Source organism: Cygnus olor, chromosome 6 (genome assembly GCF_009769625.2).
Source record: "Cygnus olor isolate bCygOlo1 chromosome 6, bCygOlo1.pri.v2, whole genome shotgun sequence".
Lineage (NCBI taxonomy): Eukaryota > Metazoa > Chordata > Aves > Anseriformes > Anatidae > Cygnus > Cygnus olor.
In genome coordinates, this window is record NC_049174.1 from 3,959,909 (window position 1) to 3,971,838 (window position 11,930).

General features: G+C 45.7%; 1 long non-coding RNA gene across 1 annotated transcript; it reads right to left on the reverse strand.

Annotated features, from left to right (window-relative positions):
* Positions 1-1,717: 1,717 nt before the first annotated feature.
* LOC121072563 lies at positions 1,718-11,889 on the reverse strand. Its single transcript, XR_005821314.1, has 4 exons — positions 7,922-11,889; positions 4,812-7,819; positions 1,948-2,047; positions 1,718-1,830 (listed from the first exon to the last, which is right to left on the reverse strand). It is a non-coding gene; the product is annotated as an uncharacterized LOC121072563 (long non-coding RNA).
* Between the last annotated feature and the right edge of the window lie 41 nt (positions 11,890-11,930).

Genomic DNA, 11,930 nt, shown 5'->3' on the forward strand with positions numbered 1-11,930 from the left:
GGCGGCGGGGGGTGTGGGGGTGTGAGAGACCCTGAGGGCACGGCTCGGCACCGGCCCCGCTCAGGCTCCAACCCCTGTCGGGTTCCCCCGCTGGGTTCACTCAGCTTGGGATCACTTCACGATCCCCACTCCCAGGTTCCCCAGGAGGAACCCCACTTGCTCACACAGCCCCACAGAGCCCACGCCGCCAGCCCCCCTGAAATGGCGGCCGTCAGGGGGCTGACTCGCGGCTACCACACAGCCACCGCCGCTCGCCCCTTTGGGGTGCTCTCCTTTCCTCTCCGCTCCCTGGCATGCCATGGTTCCCATGAGAAAACTCGGGTGCACAGTGCCCGGCGAAACCACAAAAATGTTCACAGCGCTGCCTCCTCCCCTCCCACTCAAAGTGTTTTTGCATACGCCTGTAGGCACTACAATCATGGTAATTAGGGCTGTAAAATAGTAGTAGTATCACGCTTCTATAGACTTTTCGGCCCAAACGCTTTATTTACAGCACGTGCAGCGCGACAGAAACGCAGCCACGGCTATGGGGTGCACAGCAAGATGGGGAGTAACATTTTCGCCAGGCCTGGTCAATGGTGGATGGAAGTCCCTTCTGTGGCAAAAAGTTCCCTACACAGTCCTGTGCTGCAATCCTGCCACCCAGAACCGTGCGCGACTGCCCTAAAGAGACTAAAATCACCTCTTCGGGAGCACTCAAGTGGGTTAGCAAGGCGCCAACCATATGTAGCCACGCTTCTGGGAGCTGGCGATGACTGATGTGTCAGTCAGCCTTGTCCTGGGCTCTGTAATGCGTCAGGGAGATGGATGAGAGGGCTCAGAAGATCGTAGCCCCCTTCTACAAGTGCCTTCCGTGGTCCGTGCCTCGAGCAGGAGCGGCAGCATTATCTGCTCACATCTGGCATCGCGCGCTGGGGAAGAGGAATAGGACAAACTTGCTCTGCTGTCTCCCTTCACGAGTCGATCTCACAGTGCTGGGCAAAAAGCCAGAGGCAGCCGATGAGACAAATTAAAACCTCCCCACTGAGAAGCAGGGAAGTGCTTTTACAGTAGTTTTTAGCACTGTCCTCTATTGTTAAAATTCAAATATTTTCCCACTCAGGTACTGCTTCTGCTCGTGTCCCAGAGGACACCCCAGTGCTTGGTCTGATCCTTCTCCCAGACATCAGGAGGTAGAAGTCTCCTGAAGATGTCTGCCCTGTGCAAATGGAAGGATGGTATGGAAAGAGGTCTGGTAACTTTACAGCTATTTTCACACTTTTACATTTTGGTTTTGAAGTGGTTGCAGTGCGCCGAGACTAGTTAGGTGAAAGCAAGGATTTCTAACATTAAGAAAGTAAATAAATCAGGTGGATCCAGTGATGGAGGTAGCAGAACTGTAGCTCAGAAGACAACCTCTACATCAGACCTTCTTTTTCTACAATAATAGCAAGCTACAGAATCATAGCCAGCAATTTTAAGCCTGAAGACCATCTAGTCTTATCTCTTGGTGACACAGGCCCTGCAGAGTGCTCCAAAGTTTGTAATGCATGTCCAAATGCACACATAGCACTCATGCCCTTATGTCCAAGCATACCCACCCAGCCTTCTGCATGTGCTTTTTCTACCACTGTCCTAGGTGAGCTGGGTATCATTTATACACAGAAGAGAAAGTAGTTACTGCTTAAAATTCTGGTTAGTTCCATGAAGTGATTTGGTTCCCCGTGACCTCCAAAGAGTGAGAAATGGGTTTATTCACAGTATGCGCAGGTCCCCAGGCAGGCATATTCTGCCACTCCTGAAGGAGTCTCCTTAGACATGGCTCCTTAAGTGTTCCTGCCACAGAGGGCTCTGCAAGAAAGATCAGATGCTCTGCCACATAAAATTGGCAAAACTGAATAGCGTGTGTGGTGGGGGGGAGGTACAGCACAGGGTTAGAGAGGGGGGGAGTGATAGATTTGCTGTCACCTTTGTGGAGCTGAGAGCAGGGAGCATCTCTGCAGGAACGGATCCTTCCCTGCTCAGAGCACAGACCTCGCCAGCACAGTCTGACTCTTTGATGTGCTGTCTGATCAGATGAAAAAAAAAAAAAGATTAAAATCACACATGGCATAGGGACACTTTCATAATATACAGAGGAAACAGGCAGCTGATCAGTTCTCTATTTCCTCCGACTCCCCAGATTGCAAGATTGAGAAGGAATCTGAGTAGGATATGAGTTCCACAGAATCAAAGGAAAAAAAAAAAAATCAGCAGCAAGCAATTATATTCAAGGAGACAAGATGGCAAGGCAGACCCAGAGGCAACTCCAAGGCTGCCAACACAGCAGCTGGTATAGCTCCCCAAAGAGCTCCGTGCAGAACGTCTCTGTGGTTGGTCCCCAGTGTCTCCGACTGCCACCAGAAGAGCTAAGGGGCGGAGGAGGAGGAAGAGCAGAGCACGGGGGCGTAGATGCCGCCTCTCCCCCTCGCTGCAGTCTGTTTCCTTTAGCAGGTCACAACTGCTAGCTGGGTCGTAACACACACACAAGTATTACTGAAAATGCATGTTGAAACATATTTCTCAAGGATGCTATTAATGCCTGGGAGGAAAACGCTCAAATTGTTTGCTCTTAATGGAGAAGACAAAAATGCATTGCATAAGCACTTATTTTCTTAGCTATCGTGGAGCAGGGTCTCGCGGCTGGAACACGTGACTGGGGCCAGAGAGTGCTGCACGTGGCTTCTGGCTCTCTGCTGTTGATGGGGCGATGCCAGGCAGGTTATTTCACCTTCTACTACCTCCATTTCCCTGTCTGGAATCACAACTTGATGTCCTCACTGAAGCAACTTTAGATCTGCTGGTGAAGAGTGCTAGGTGAGAGGCAAGGATGATTATTTAGCATCATAAATATTCATAGTATCCAGAGTTCTGCAATGGGCAGGGCTGGCTGGACCGATGACTTGTTACAGACCATGCCCCAGAAAGCCTGCAGACTCCCAAACGCTATGCATACCAACTCGTGCAACAGAATGAAGAACAAATATGGAGCAGAATGTTTTGGTAGTTTTTTGTTTGTTTGTTTGTTTTGTTTTGTTTTTTGGCAGCTACACCACCTCACTGAATGCACAGTTAGGAAGAGTTCTGGAAGAGAACTTGCACACTTTGTGAATGTAAATGAGAAAGTGGCTTCAAATTAAAAGGACAGTACCCACACATATAGACAAGACCGTGGGCAATGAGGGCAGAGACGGCAGTCACGGAAAAAGCTTGGGTGGAGACTAGGAAATGGAAGGGTGTGCAGGCTTCAGTGGGGGCAGAAAGCAGGGCACGATGGAGCAGAGTGGAGCTCCAAGAAGAAAAGAGATTTAAACTTGACAGGAGAGTGAAAACCAGCAAAACAGGGTCAGGGCTGATGAGAGGAGGAAATTATCAACACTGCAAGTGGTATCTTTCTATTGATTGTCAAATGAATAGATTTTACGGCCGGGAGCAACTGTGTAAAATCATCATAGTCTGACCTCCTCTACCCTGAAGATCAAAGAATTTCATCTAGTCATTTGAATTAGATTAATCCTATGTAAACAAACTAGCACACTAATTATAATTAGTTGGAGGGTACAGATTCATCACAAAGACCCCATGCAAGCATGTAGCGCATAAAACAAGACTGCAAAAATTTCTCATTTAGTCGTCATCAAAACAGGAAGGAACGTGGAAATGACTCCATTTTAGATTTGTGCCCAAAGTGGTATTTTAGCCATGCTCGTTACAGACAGCAAGATGCTTATCAAGAATTGCACCTCCCGTGGGAAGCACAGATCTTGCTGCTGGCCTCCTTCGAGGCACAGACCCAAGCAATTTGAGCTTCTTCTGCCAAAGGTGTGGAAGAGCGGCATGAAGGGCTGTGAGTACTTGCATCATGAAGCTCCCAGCAGGATGCTGCTCCCGAGACATGCGTTACCTGTCTGACACCGTGCCCAGGACCCTGCCTGGCACAAGCAGGAGGGTGGACAGAAGCAGTTTTCAATAACTATATGTATATTTATTTATATATAGCCAGGTACTTGCACATTCTCATACAGTCAGTTTTTCCTCGGGGCAGAAAGGGGAACCATCCGACTCCTCAACATCAATAGTTCCAGTCCTGCTGTAAACGTCAGCATCTACATTTTCACAAATTCTAGCAACAGGGTTGAAAAGCTCCCCTCGCAGCTATCGCTACCAGGGCATCCGATCAGCTCAGCACGTTTGCCCTGACAAGACCATTGGCAGCAGATGAGAGAAACCAGTCACGCCGGAAGAAGCCCAGGTATCTAAGGGCAGGTACGAGTCACCTGAACGTGTCCTGATCTGCAAGGTTCCCACTGTCCTCAGCAGCAGGGAAGCCAAGCTATGAGCTGGCTGTCCAGCTGTCCCACGTGCCCCATGCAGGAGCAAGAAAGAAGGTCCCAGTGCTCCCCCTTCTCTGGTGTCACCCCAGTGCTTACGCAGAGCTGGGTGAAATACCTGATTAAATATGGAACCCTAGAGGAACCGAACATATTCGCGAGTTCAGCCTGTGTCTGACGAATACCTTCATCTGAAAAGCAGAGGGAGGAGGAGGAACTTTGGAGATGTCAAAATATACCATTTCAACATTTTCAAAATAGCAGAGCTGAACTTTTTGCTTTGAAACAGCCTGTTTGTGATAAAAAGTACCCCCAAACTTTAAAACAGCAACAACAAAAAAATTGGTAAAATTACTTTTGGAGCTCAATACTCTGAGTATTAAACAAAACCATCGTTTAGGTTCAGATTAACCACTACAGCCAAATTAGAAATAATCTTCTTTAATTTTGTATCATACATACCAACACAGGTGCAACACTAATATCTGTTTTGGAGAGCCCAGGCCTCAGTTTTACTTCTGTGCCGTTCAGCCATAAAACCAAAATGGCCATGCTTCATCCATTCCTAGTGAAGATATGGAAAAAAATGTGAGAAAACACTAACAAATGGCAGGAAGGAATATAAAATTGTAGGCATACTTCATTGTAAGCTTGATAGGATAAGGCTTGCATGACATCTCTCTGGAGGGAAGGGAAAGCATTAAAGACCTTACAAACTTCCCCACACTGTTACCGAAATTCTAACGGCTGCAAATTGCCGTCCCTCCCACGCCAGTCCTGGGCCGCAACTGAACCGAAACTGGTTGCGATGTGGGCAAATGAGGCACAGGAGAAGGCTGCCAGAGGAGTCTCCAGGGTCCAGAAGTCCAGGAGTGCAATGAGGGGTGGAAAACTACCCCCATGAGCCCCCAGGCGATGCCCAGGAGTTGCTCAGGACCCTTCTTTGTAGCCAAACTAAATTATTATTTAATTTTGGGGTCTGTAAAAATAGCGAAGCCAGCGGCAGGAAGGGATGGCAGGAGAAAGCAAGTGTGGAGTGAGTGACAGCGAGCGTGGCGCGGCACCTCCAGAGTGGGAGTTTGGCTTCGCAGGCAGTCACTCAGATCTCAGCGGTAGCCTGGGGCGGTTTTTAGTTTGTAACTTTAATCTTTTAATCTTTCCCTCTCCCCATGTGTGTGGGTGAGCGGCACACATTGGTGGGTTGGTTCTGCAACACCTCTCCCTCATTTGCTGTTCTCCATCTGTACATGCAGTGGACCCACATTTAGGACACAATGGGTTAAAAGGGAAAAAGTACCCCAAAACCAAGACCATGAGCCCACAACGGGCTGAGCGATCACCCCAAAGAATCAGTTTTCAGCAGGAGGCAGATGAGGAGACATGGCACCCCAAATTTCCTGCAGACAAAGCAAGTCAGGGCCAGCAGCAGAGGCCTTCATTATGTACAGGTGATTAGGTAGAGAAGTGAGCACCAGACAGTAATTAAAAAAAAAAATAAAAAAATACTCAACCTGGCAATGAAAGCACATAAGTACACCTGGCTGGGTGTGCTGGCACCTGAGAGCAGCACTCTGCCAACCTGTGCAGCAGTGCCCTCCAAAACCAGCACCCAAACTCCTTGCCAGAGACCCCAGGTTAGCGCTCACTGCAGCTTTGGACAAGCCTCTCGCCACAAACATGGAAAGCCAGAGGGCAAAATCTTGACCTGACAGAGATCCAGGGGTTATTCACCACTCGTAGGGGATGTTTCGGCGTGGTTGAGCAGACACCTGAATCTACGTCCTGACTCCCCAGTGCACCCTGTACTTGTGTCTCCTGAGCTCCTAGTGCTTTATAGGGACTTGAGTACCCAAATGGTAAGTGCATGAGCTTAAATGCTCAATGCCTCAGTCTATCCTTCTGTCAAACACGGATAAGGATTTTCCATGTCACAGCATTTGGGAAGCCAAGCGCTCACAAAGAACCCTGAAGCCCACAGGTGAAAAAGCTGCAGAAGAGGGGAGTTCTGATTACACTCCAGGCCCTCTTTCCAAGTAAGGAGAAGGCTTCTATGCTTCCCAGCTCCTCTCTTGGCAGTGATTTACATGTAGGCAGTGGTCATAATCAGGAAGTGCCTCCTCCAATTTACAGCTGGTGATACCACCTGTGCCTCTCTAATTCCAGCCAAAACAACCACCTCCTCAAACCCACTTGTAAGGAAGGGCAGAGGATCCAGCAATGACAACGCCGAGGGAATAGCAAGACTCTGGTTGAAGCGCTGACATTTTCCCCAGACACATGCTGCTGTTATCAGTGAAGTGTTTTCTTGCTTCTTGTAAATACAGTTGCCCTGCTTACTGAGAGAAGTAGACCTGGCTAAAGGGGGAAAACGCTGCAAAAGCACCAAGTGACAGGGCAGGCGCAGGACAACAAGAAAAGGTTAAAATGTTCACATTTTGTGGGCCAATGGGGGACCCATGTATGTGCCTGCCTGGTAGCTAGGAGGGAAGAAAATGGAGTCATTACTCATCGCTTAAATTCTGTCAAGGATTTTCTTTCTGGAAAGAAAACAGCAAGTTAGTAACCAATGGTGAGGCAGGGAACACTTCTGTACAGTTGAGATATAACTGTCTATAGGGGTGTGTGTACATACACATACTTTGCTGGTATTATCCTTTCGTCCCCTGTGCTGATTTGTCCATCTTCTAAGAGCTCTTTCGTCCATGTAGCATGCCCATTTTTATTTTTTTTATATTGACAATATCTAGCACCAATTTAAATTGCAAATGGTTCTCTCTACACATGAAGAAAATCACAAAACAAGGATAAAGTAGTGATGACAAGTGTTATAGACCTTATGATCTATTTCCAACCAGCAATAAAACCTTCAAAAGGACCCTAGGAAACAGCCTGGCTTTCAGCATATGGCTTTCAGTCCCTATCACTGCCCTTTTACTGATGCTTTTGCTTCCAGATAAACTGGAATGAAGTAGATTTTGTATAGATGACAGCATGCCTTATATTGCAGCTGTTATTCATAGAATCATAGAATATCCTGACCTGGGAGGGACCCACAAGGGTAATCAAGTCCAACTTCTGGCTCCGCACATGACTACCTGTTGTGGTCTTCATTACTGATTTCCACACCAGCTTTCACCAGGAATAGGCTTCGATGTCTTAGACATTACCGAGATGACATTACTTCCCCAGGAGCACGAACCAGTGTGAGTTTTCTGATTGCTAGGAAGGTTCACTCAGCATCACCACGTGGCTGCTGCAGTCCTCCCATAGTGACTGAAGCAATCCCCTGTTCATGGCAGGTCTCAGTTCTGGATTAGCATTCACTGCTTCAGTCTACTTCAGACCTTGTCCAGAGCTCTTCAGAGCTGGCATTCATTCTGGACAGCTTAGCTTTTCCACATGTATGCCCCTTGTGGGGCACATACCGTGGCGCTGTTCTGGTCCAACTGACAGAGCCACTGCAGGCCGCCCTGGAGCAAGAAGGGCTGAGAGGTATCAATTTTTAGATTTATTAAATGCATTTCCAGTTAGTCTGGAGCTGTGGGTGCGAAAACCTCAACGGAGTCGCTTACTTTCATTGCAAATATCATTTCAGCCTTTCTGATGCCAGTGGAAAATTAATAACCTTTTGAGATAACTTAAGGGCACTCTAAAAGCTACCTAAAGAAAAAAAACAACAGGATCAGAATGAAAACCAACAGTTTCTGATATCAGATAAAACACTCTCTTTCATCAGCATTTTCCTCTCTTCAGTAGCTCTTTTTTAACTTCATTTCACCCACTTCCCATAGCCTCAGAAAGTTATTTTTGAATGACCTGCTTACCACAGATTTCCTGAAGAGGCCCAACCATTTACTCATCTTTCAGAAAGCACCTTGCTGTTGCCTTGTCCTATAATTATTCGCATACAAACCTGAAGTGGGCAGCTTCTCATCTTCCATTACTTTTTTTTAAATGGATGATGAAAGAAGAAACAATTTAGCCGTACCGCTCTGCAAAGCTTTTGATCTGCAGCTTTCTTAGCCCAGCACCGTCGTGACAAGAAAGCATGGGAACAATCTACCGCATGATAACCAAGCATGTGCATTTGACATTCCAGAAAGAGTGCTCTTCCTGTGGAAAGAAATCTGTCCAAAGGTATAAAGCAGACATCTTGCTGTCAAAGGCACTCCTGCCATGAAGCCAACAAGTCACTCTTTCCTTAGGAAAGTAGGATTTTATTTTTTTCTGCAAAACTCTGTAAATGTATCTACTCCTCAAACTGATCCCACCATCTGCTAACTCCACACAGCATCCTCTTATCTCCTAACATGGGGGTTGTCTTGTCAACAGCATCCAGCACCACGGGGCTCTGACCTGTGCTTGAGTTATCCCGGTGCTGCTGACAGACAGATGAAGAGCAACTTTTCTTCCTCCAGTCCTTAAAGACCTCTCGTGCTTGGGGCAAAGCAAAACCCTCTAAGCTTACACCACATTACAGCTGCTGTTGATTTAGAGTAAGGTGTTCTGCCATCATTTTCTTCTAGCTGCTTCCTTGAGGTAGGGCAGCAAAAGTTGTCTTCTGCTGGAAGGCCCAGGTTGGCTGCCTCAGAGGGCACAAGTGACAGCTGCACGAACTGGAATAAAGATTAGCCTCGTGATTTCTGTGTCTGTCAGAAGGCAACTGGTAGCTGAGACAGACACGCGAGACACAGGGTTTAACAGACCAAAACCAGAAAGTAACAAAGAAACAGAAGTCAAGACCGTGGCTTGCTTTCCTCTGTGCAAGCTCGACATCAGTGAGAAAGGTCACAGACATGCAGTGAAGTAAAATACACGCACGACCTTTTCAGAGGGGTTTGCTGAGAAACAAAGCAGAAAGCACGCGGTCACGTTTGAGTAATATGTGGATCGCTGCAAGGTTCATTCCAACACTTGCTGTACAGGCCTTTTTGTTTTCAAAATAAGCTGCCAGCTTTTCAAAGACAGAATAATACAGGATCTTGTTAAGGTGTTGATCCATCTTAACGTGATGATTACTAGCAGGGCTGAGAGTTTCATCTGTTACCTAACATTTCCTGTAATGACACCCTCTTTTGAGATGCTTTGATCTTGCTAAACTTTAATCATTTGGATTAAATTTTTCACGTCACGTATTTACCTTAATATTTTAAAATCAATGCAACTTTGTACCTGTTTTCAGAAGTCTTACATCCGCATCCTCTCTACACAAGACATTGCAATCCCTCACTAGAGCCCCTACCTCAGGAGCACGTTAAGCAGGTCTGCTCTTACTCCACAAGAAAGAGAGCTAGAGAGATGTTACATATCAGATATTTTTGACAACAGATGACGTTTTTGTGGGAATGAGCCATTTTGTTCATTCCACAGGCCTTATCTACATTCAGACCTATTTATAGCACTGGCAATACCTAGCTCATTAAGTTAGCATACATGAAAGTAATTTTACAATAAATGAGTATCTCAGCTCAATTACAGTGGAGGTTCAACTTGGGAATTTTGCAACCATCTGAGAACAGGACACGTTTAGCTTTACCTAGGACATTGTCAATGGTGTTACTGGCCTCTCACGCGTGCTACTAAAAGGAAGATCAGATGGCAGATCCAACACAGTGGTGCGGAATAACAAAGAAGCAGAATGCCCAAAGCTTGCTGCCAGCCTGCTGCCTTTCCATTGCAAAGAGCAGTGGATTAGGCTATAGAGCAACCACTAAAAGATGCTAAAAGAGGACCAGCCATGCTTGGTAAGCACTGCTTTCTCCCCACTGAGGAGCAGGGTTTTGCATTCCCTGCTGTCCATCATGTGTCTGATGGCAATGATGTAGCTCTAAGATGTCACTGAAAATACCATGTGCAATTCTTACTTAGGGTGATTTTGGTTACTTTTCTTCCATTCTATTTTTCTCAAGCAGGAATTTGTTAAAGAGAGGATAAAGTGACTATGAGAGAGGAAAAAAATGTGTGAAAATGGAAACATGAAAAAGTAGCTTGAAATCATCAGAAATCTATTTAATAGTGAGACTGTTTCAGTCTGTTGAGAAGCATAACTGTTTCTCTCTATGCAACAAGCAAAGTTACTAAACTACACTATTTTCCCTCAGCTAAAAAACAGTTTAATCATTTAGATTTGAACCATATATGTATAGAAACATAACTGTTTCCCTCAATCTTTTCACAGTACACTGGCAAAAAAAAAAGGCAAATGTTTATCTTATTATTATCCTAGTTATTATCCTATATGCGCCAAAGGTTCTGACCTGGAATACGTGCCCGAAAAATGGAGACTGAAATAGGAAGTGAGACTTTCTGTCTGATGAAGTGCTTTTATGGCTTATGGTCACAAAGCCCCTTGCCTAGCATTTTCCTTTGTTTCTATTTCAGCCTTTAGAAATTTCTGGTCAACAAAGAATGCAAGATCTGGGAAATCTGACCACAGTGTTTCAGGGAAAAGAAACTAAAAGGAGAAGAATCCTAACAATTACAGTGGAATAAGACATAAGTATCGAAAAAAAACCAATAATAATGGAAGGCCACTGCACCACTTATCTATGGATCCAAGCAGTAGTTTCAGGTAGACTTTATTCTAGTAATAAAAATATCTAGGGGATATAGATATCCTCACAATCAATTTCTGAAGTCAAAAACTATTGCAAAGAGCTAGACTAGATACAAAGGATAATAGAGGTTAGATTTTCTGGTCTACATGGATTTTAGATTTGCTGTCTCTTTCTATATACCTGAACCTAATCCCTCCTCTTCACCTTAAAAGATAGCACATAGAAAGCTTATTACTAACTTACTACTGTAATTGCTCAGCAATTGTGTTAAGAGCACAATATGCCATAATCTCCTTTTGATTCAAAGAATTCATAGGTCAGACTTCAAAGCTGGCCTCTCATTTCCAAGCATATGTTTTGTTCAATCAGGATTTAACTGTGCATGTCAGACAGTTGATAGTCTCTGAATTTTGACACTGGGCAGAGCTGTGATTTATTGGGAGCACAGACCTGAAGGCAGCAAAGCTCTCGTAAATCAGGTTGCTCCTGTATGATTTACTAAGTGCAAAAAACAGTGTTTCCCAAATTCTTATTCACCGTGCAATCCATCTGCACGTGTTCAGGAGTCTCCTCCTTGGATGGCCACCAGTGTAAGCTGGCCTGTGCTGGGGGAACCACTAGGTCACCACCCAACGGAGCTGCACTTGTAGATGTGAGCGTATGGACACTGCGTCGCCTCTCCCCTGCCTACCGGAGCAGCAGCTGGACCAGGAGACAGTTCTGTGGGATCACAAATGCTCAATTTTGTTCGCAGAAGACTTGGGAGCAGATGAAAGCTTGGGTCCACAATCCCCCAAACATACCTGCTGGAGAAGTTCAGCTGGTATAGGGCGGGGAAATTAACTGTGCTAGATAAAGGAGAAGTATTAAAATCTTTGTATGCCTGGAGCAGTAAAGAAAACAAGAAAAGGAATAGCAGCTCTCCAAAGGATACAGCTGCATGCCACTCCTTTTTGAGGGTAAGCTGTGATATTTCAATCTTACCTGTTGAATTCATGCCCAGAGAATTAGAAGCTAGATTAAA